Source organism: Talpa occidentalis, unplaced genomic scaffold, assembly GCF_014898055.3.
Source record: "Talpa occidentalis isolate TD23 unplaced genomic scaffold, MPIMG_talOcc4v2.1 talOcc4.8, whole genome shotgun sequence".
NCBI lineage: Eukaryota > Metazoa > Chordata > Mammalia > Eulipotyphla > Talpidae > Talpa > Talpa occidentalis.
The window spans coordinates 87,840,797-87,847,755 of record NW_023605194.1 but is presented as its reverse complement, the minus strand read 5'-3'; the positions used below and the strand labels follow the sequence as shown (position 1 = coordinate 87,847,755).

At 49.2% G+C, this 6,959-nt stretch overlaps 1 non-coding gene across 1 annotated transcript; it reads left to right on the top strand.

Moving 5' to 3' along the window:
• The first annotated feature begins 4,833 nt into the window (after positions 1–4,833).
• On the top strand, positions 4,834–4,906 carry TRNAT-UGU (transfer RNA threonine (anticodon UGU)). The gene has a single exon. It is a non-coding gene; the product is annotated as a tRNA-Thr (tRNA).
• Positions 4,907–6,959: the final 2,053 nt, after the last annotated feature.

Here is a 6,959-nt window from a genome sequence, read left to right as displayed (position 1 = left end):
CCACCACCGCCATGGCAAAGAACTTGGGTGCGGACCATCTGCTTTGGCCGAGTCCGGCTGGTTCTCATTCTCATCTGAGGCCAAGCCCGCAGCCTGGTTCCAATTAATTAAGTATTTTTATCGCTTGATATCTGCAGCCAAATGCCTATAGGCAGTAAATGCCCTTTTCCATCAGCTCAAGCAAGAAAATGTACCTGCCATGGTAGTATTTGCTTCACTGGGTTGCTGACTTATTTGAAGAAGTAAAGCTTTCCTGATACAGTATTTTTCATTCTGGGGTGTATGTAACTCCCAAGACTGACGTTCACCACGTGCGTCTGGGGCAACGCAGCGTGAGAACGCAGCGCCATCTAGTGCACACTGGCTCAACTGCGGCCAAAGGAAAGAATCTTTTTTCTCACCTGACAGAGCGCCCCTACCACTAACATTATTATATTGCAATATTTACCTCTGTTAAAGTAACAATAGCTAACATTTGTTGAGCATTTATGTGTGCCAAGAAGTCTCCTGAGCGCACTTTATTTTTTAAACATCCTTGTTTGTTTTTTCACATTGTAGGATTTCTCCTCCCAGGTGGTTTCCATAGTCTCACTGCTTATCATCAAGGAAATGCAAATCATGAGCTACCACCTCACCCCTGGGAGAATGGCCCATATCAAAAAAACAAACAAACCAACAACAACACACACAAACAAGTGCTGGCGAGGGTGTAGAGAAAAAGGAACCCTCTCACACTGCTGGTGGGAATGGGGACTGGTCCGGCCCTCTGGGAAGGAATGTGAAGATTCCTCAAAAGATGTATCTACCACATGACCCAGCAATTCCACTCCTGGGTATCTATACAAAGAGCACAAAAAAAAAAAAAATATAGGCCTTCCTGGTGGCGCAAGGGTTAAGACGCAACCTATGAAGCAGTTCGCAGCGAGCCAGGGAGCAATCCACATGGCGCAGCAGACATCTCCTGACTTGCCCGCTGCCCCCCTCAGCAGTGTGTTTTGGTCAATCTGTTCCCCACTCTGTCTCTGGTGAATCCCCTCACCCCCCATTCCTCTGGCCTGTACCCCTGTATGCATAAATTAATCTTTAAAAAAAAAAAAAAAAAACAAAGAGCACATTTATAGCAGCACTATTTACAATAGCCAAGATATGGAAACAGTCTAAATGCCACAGAACAGGTGAGTGGGTCAAGAAGATGAAGTATTTTTCCCTTTTTTTGTAAGATAAATGGGTTAAGACACAAGGCTCCAGCAAGAAAGCTGAGTAACTTTCCCAGCTTGCTTCAGCTACTGTCATTTACAAGGGATGAGCTGAGAGCACCAACTCCCAGGGGCACAAAGCATCCTGGTGGAGAAAGACAGCCCTCCCCTGGGGTTTGATGCAAACTTCTGGTTTTTTAGCTTTTCCTACCGGTGTCTCCAAGCATTAGGTCTGGGGTTAGCTTCACAGCACCTCTGAGGAGCAGAAACCTGTGTTATTACCTAAAGGTGACCAAGGGAAGGCATCTGCAAAGGGATGCTAAGTCCCTCCCTCCCCATCCTGCTCCCCAGGCCCCCCACTAAAGAGCCTTAATTTTAGCTGCACAAATTCGGAAAGCCCCCTCCCTTCTGTTTTTGGCTGGTTGTTGTAGGGTAAGTGGTCAGGCTTTTATGCCACTGGCCTCTGTGGCTATCACCTGTGGCCTTGAACGCAGAAAGGGCTTGGGAGTGTGGGCTCGGGGCACACATGCCTGATGGTGGACACGCGGAGTATGGTGTGGGCACATGCAAGTATGCACACCTGAGCCTGGAGGCCCAGGCTTTAAGGGCAGCATCACACAGGGGGTGGTAACAGCAGAGGATGGGCTACAAGAGGACGAGCAACTAGAGTCCCTACCGGCCAGGCGCCTGGTTGCTGCACTATAGCTGGTGAGGTTGTGTGTGTGTGTTTTGTTTGTTTTGCTTCTTGGTCGATTGTTTCTTATTAACTTTCTTTGACCAACTTTCAGAATAGAAAACAAAAGCCATAGGCAAGTCCTGGCCTCATATCAGAAGTGCCTGTCTGCAGGCCCCACGGCTGCACCCAGACCTTCCCCTGCTGGGCCAAGCTTCCTTATCTTCCACATGATGCACAGGCTGGAAGAGCTGGACGTCCCTCCTGACCTCACACACTCTGACCTTTAGGCAGGACAGGAGACCTGCTCCCAGGCGGAGAGGACACAGCACCATAGAACTGGGGTTCCAGGAGAGAGGGAGCACCCCTCGCCATCAGGGTGAAGGGTTGTCCTGCTCCCCCAGCCTGAGGGCTACAGGAGATTCACCCTCTGCTGTTGGGGAGACAGAGCCAAAGGGGATGGTGGGCCAACAAAGGGACTGTGAACTTAAAGCAAAAAAGAAATGGAGCAGCAGAGGGATGGGGATGGTCCTTCTCGCTTCCATCTCCTTCTGCCCTCCACCTAGTCTGGACCCGGATGGAGTCACTTTGCTCCCCCACTGCCAGGGGCTGGAATCGTTCCCAAATTTTCTGTCCAAAGTCCAGTAGGGCCTGGAAGTCAATGCTCAGCCTACGCAGAGCAACCACTTTCACATTTGTTCCCTGCACTTTGCCATCTCCTAGCACTTTTCAAATTCATTCCTCTTCGGGACATACCTCACTGCTCTGAGACAGACCCACAGTGATCACCTTCACTGCACAGGTGATGAAATAAATGGTTTGGGCTTGAACTTAATGGAAGGAAAAGGAAATGGAGGAAGGACATAAAATTAATGGAAAGGCCTCTCAGGCTTTTTCTGCTAACACCATGTACTTATAAGCAAATTAACATCTTTCCTGGATTTCACCTCCTTACCTTTCTTCCACCTGGTCCCAGCATCGCCGTGACCTGTGTCCTATACTCACAGGTTAGACATCCCACCTCCCCCTGCCCACAGAGCACGTTCATAGATCTGGCTGGGAAGAGATGGAAAGTCCAGGTGAAAAGTACAGGGCAGGGTCCGCTTGTGGAGACCAGAGTGGGGTCAAAGGGCATGAAAGGAGGCCTCCCTTCTGCCTCATCTGAGTTCTGATGCCCTGTTACAGATTGCACGGTGTGCCCTCAAGATTCTCCTGTGCAAGTCCAACGTCCAGTGCTTCAGTATGCGACCTATTTGGAGACAGTCTTTACAGGAGTGATTGAGATAAGGTGAGATCACAAGGATGGGTCCTGATCCAACATAACCAGTATCCTCATCAAAAGGAGGAGACACTGGAGCCCAGAAATGGACATGAAGAGGAAAGAGGATGTGAAGAGACAGGGAGAGTGGACAGACATCTACAAGCCCAGGACAGAGGTCTGGACTGGGTCCTTCCCTCTAGGTCCTCTGAAATAATCAGTTCTTTGACACCTTGAATTTGGAATTGCAGCCTCCAGAACTGTGAGATGACACATCTCTCATGTTTAAACTAAAGCCACCCAGTGAGTAGTACTGCTGTAGGGCAGCCCTGGAGAACTCATTCATTCACGCCTCAGAATAAGGTCTGAGATGGAGCCGGTGCTGGACGCTCTTGGTACAATAACATGAGAAGTCAGATGTCACAGGCAGAAGAAACCCTGTAAAATGAGAAATGAAGGTATGGCTAGGTTATTTCGAGGGAGAGGGGAAATCTGTAGGTAAAAAAAATGAAATTAACTGAGGAGTTTGGCTTTTAATCTGAGGACAACGAGAAGCCCCTGGTAATCAGGGAGCAGAGGGAAGACAGCCAGGGAAGGAGATAAGCTTCAAGGGAAGGAGGACAGGAGGGGAAGCAGGGCAATAAGAAAATGAGTTAGGTCAAGGAAACCAAAGGGTGCTTCAAAACTCCAACCTGGATGGAGAGGCAGAAGAGGAAAAGAAGGGAGAAGGAGGGATAGACCTAGTCTTTCCCAACTCCTCCTGGTTTACCAAATGAACAACCATGCCATTCACTTAGCATTTATTGAGCACCTACTATGTGCTAGACATAGACACTATTCTAGGTGTTGGGAAAATACCCAGGGAATAAAACATAACCAAACTCCCCCTCCCTGCAAGAGCTGATGTGCATACATCCTAACAGGGAGAGAGAGATAAAGAATAATAACCAGTAGGTTATCTAAGGGTTAAATAGATGAGGGAAATGAGGCAGGGCAAAGCAGACAGTGCAGCCTTAAACAGAGGGGAAGGAAACATCTCCTTGAGAAAGTGAATGTGGGCAGATACTCAAAGGAGTCTGGGGCGAGAAACCCACAGATCACCAGAAGGGCAGGATCACCCTCCTCTCTGACAAACAGAGAGGATCCTGTTGTAATCATAACTTCCTTCAATCAATAGTTCCTAAAGCAAAAGGGAAGAAGGCATCATTTCCTGATCCCAATCGTTCGAAAAAGAGCAGGGACAGAGCTTTACTTCTTTACCTTATTTGCAGTGTCTAGCAGTGTGTGAGTAATCACTAAACAAATTGAGTCAACTAGCTCATCCATAATCAATAACTTTTTTAACTTATGAGAACCAAAGATACCCTCATAACTTCCCTAGAAGTATGACACTTTATACAATTTGTCATAGAAACAATAAATCGGAGGCTTTCTTAAGAGGTAAACTTAACCATCATGGGACCAAAACATGATTTCATTTTTGCTCCAGTTCCTGTCTGTGCAATTACCTGGCTGTTATCATAAGCACTACTTCGGACTAAGATTTTTTTCCCCCACTTACTGGGTTGTCATTTTTCTCTGGCATCTAGCTGTTCCTATAGTTATCTTTGATAACTGATGCAAAGGGTCAGTTATGCTTGTAGATTGCCAGCTGAAGTAAAGTTATTCCCAATGTTCCTCAATTGTAGCGCTGCAGGTGACAAGTGGGCTCCATAGCTCAGTGGTTAGAGCACTGGTCTTGTAAACCAGGGGTCGCGAGTTCGATCCTCGCTGGGGCCTCTTGTTGATTTGTGCTTTTATTATCTTTTAATCACTCCAATTAAATACTGACTAGAGACTGTAAAAAGTGTCATTTCTAAATGTTACTCTGTAATCCTTAAAAGTTACTCCTCCTGAAATGCAAAGGATGCGCATTCTTAATGTGTTTTAGAAGTGACCCGGAAGAGAAAATCCTGGAATGCAATAAAGAGCAGGAGGAAAAAAAAAAAAAAGAAAAGCCATTCTCTACGACCCCAGCGCTACCTGTACCTGTGGGTCGGGGCACCGGAAACGGAGGCGCGGGGCTCCGTGGGCCAGTTTTCAATGTCCTGCAATCAAACCACCTGAGGCAGCGGGCGGTGAACTCAACCCGGGAGGGCGGGCAGTCTGAGGGGTCCGGGGAGCCGGCTGGGAGCAGGCGGAGGCGCGCCGGGGAGCAGGCGGGGCGCAGGCGGGGCGCTGGCGGAGGCGCGCAGGGGAGTGGGAGGAGCCGGGCGGGAGTGGGAGGAGCCGGGCGGGGAGTGGGCGGAGCCGGGGATGGGCGGAGCCTGGAGGGGAGTGGGAGGAGCCGGGGAGTGGGCGGAGCCGGGCGGGGGAGTGGATGGGACAGACGGGGAGGGAGCGCCGGAGTGGGCGGGGAAATGGGCGGGGGAGTGGGCGGTGCTATGGGGAAGTGGGCAGGGAGGGGGCGGGAGGAGGCGGGCAGGGGCGGGGAAGGGGCGGGGAAGGGGCGGGCAGAGGCGGGGCGCGCCTGTAGTTGCGCCGCGCCGCCACCGAGCCGCGCTGGGCACCCGCTCCTCGCCGCCGGGGAGCTGCAAGTGTGAGTCGGGTGCTGTTCCCCGACCCCCAACCTGGCCCTTGTGGCCTGGACCCGGATCCGCGCTGTGGCTGACACGTGGCAACTCCCGGCTCAGAGCCCAGCCTGGCTCCCAGGTCCAGCCCCTTCGGGAGAGAGGGAGGGCGACTCCCCAAAATAAATAGCTGTAGGCTGCTGGGGAAACTAGTGTTTTCAGCCTTTCTCGTTTCTCCGTTTTTCCCCTGAATTCCAGAATGCCGCGTGACCCCAGAAGCACACCAGACTCTACGAAAGCAGGATTTTTCCCCACCTGGTATTTCTTTTGCCCACCTGGTATTTCTTTTCCCAGAGCTCAGGGCCAGAGCTGGGTAAAGGGCTGTCAGTAAGATGACCACAAGCCCCACGTGGCCCCTGAGAACCCGAAATGAAGCTACTCATTGAGAAGTACTAAAAGTAAAATACACCTCGGATTTAGAAAATGTGGTAACGAAAAACGATTGTAAACTATCCCACTAGTAATAATTGAATATATTGTAGATATATTGGGTTAACTAAAACAACTGCATTAATTTTACTTATTTTTTTAATGTGCTTGCCGGAAAAATTTTTACTAACTTAGGTGGCTCCTATTTGCAGTGCTCATATTTCTGTTGAATGGTGCAAATTTAGGGAGCCAGCGCCCTGCAACCTGGAGTTCAAGTTAAATCTTAACCTGCCTTGGCACCTGGTAAACTGTGGTAGAGAGCATGTCTTCAAAATCAGTCCTGGACTGGGCCAGCAGTATGCATGGCCTCGCTGAGATGAAATTAAGTATCTTCCCACATTATGTTAACTCCACAAACAGCACGAGAGTGTATTTCTTAAACTGATTTAACTTTGGGTGTGATGCAAGTGTAAGACTCCCTGGGCTTGCAAGGTGGTAGCTAGAGAAATACACTAACTCTTGTTGGTTATTCTTGCCTTTCTGCAGTCAAGAGCAGCTGCTAAGATGCTTGGAGATATGAAGTGCTCAGAGTTTGAAGAAATAGACTCCCTGATGCAACAACAACAAAAAAATCCATTATCTTTTAAGGGTCAGCATCTCGCAGACCCTGAATACCTTTCTGCAGAACCATTTCAGGACCCTCAAATCATTTCCTACCCAAACTGCTTACTCTGGGTGACTTGGTCATCAAGTAACAGGTTTACTAAGAAAATACTTTGTGGCATTCTAGTCCTATATCCATTTTCCCTTCTCCCACTGGTCTCTTTAAAAGAGTGTACACAAGCCTGTGTGGA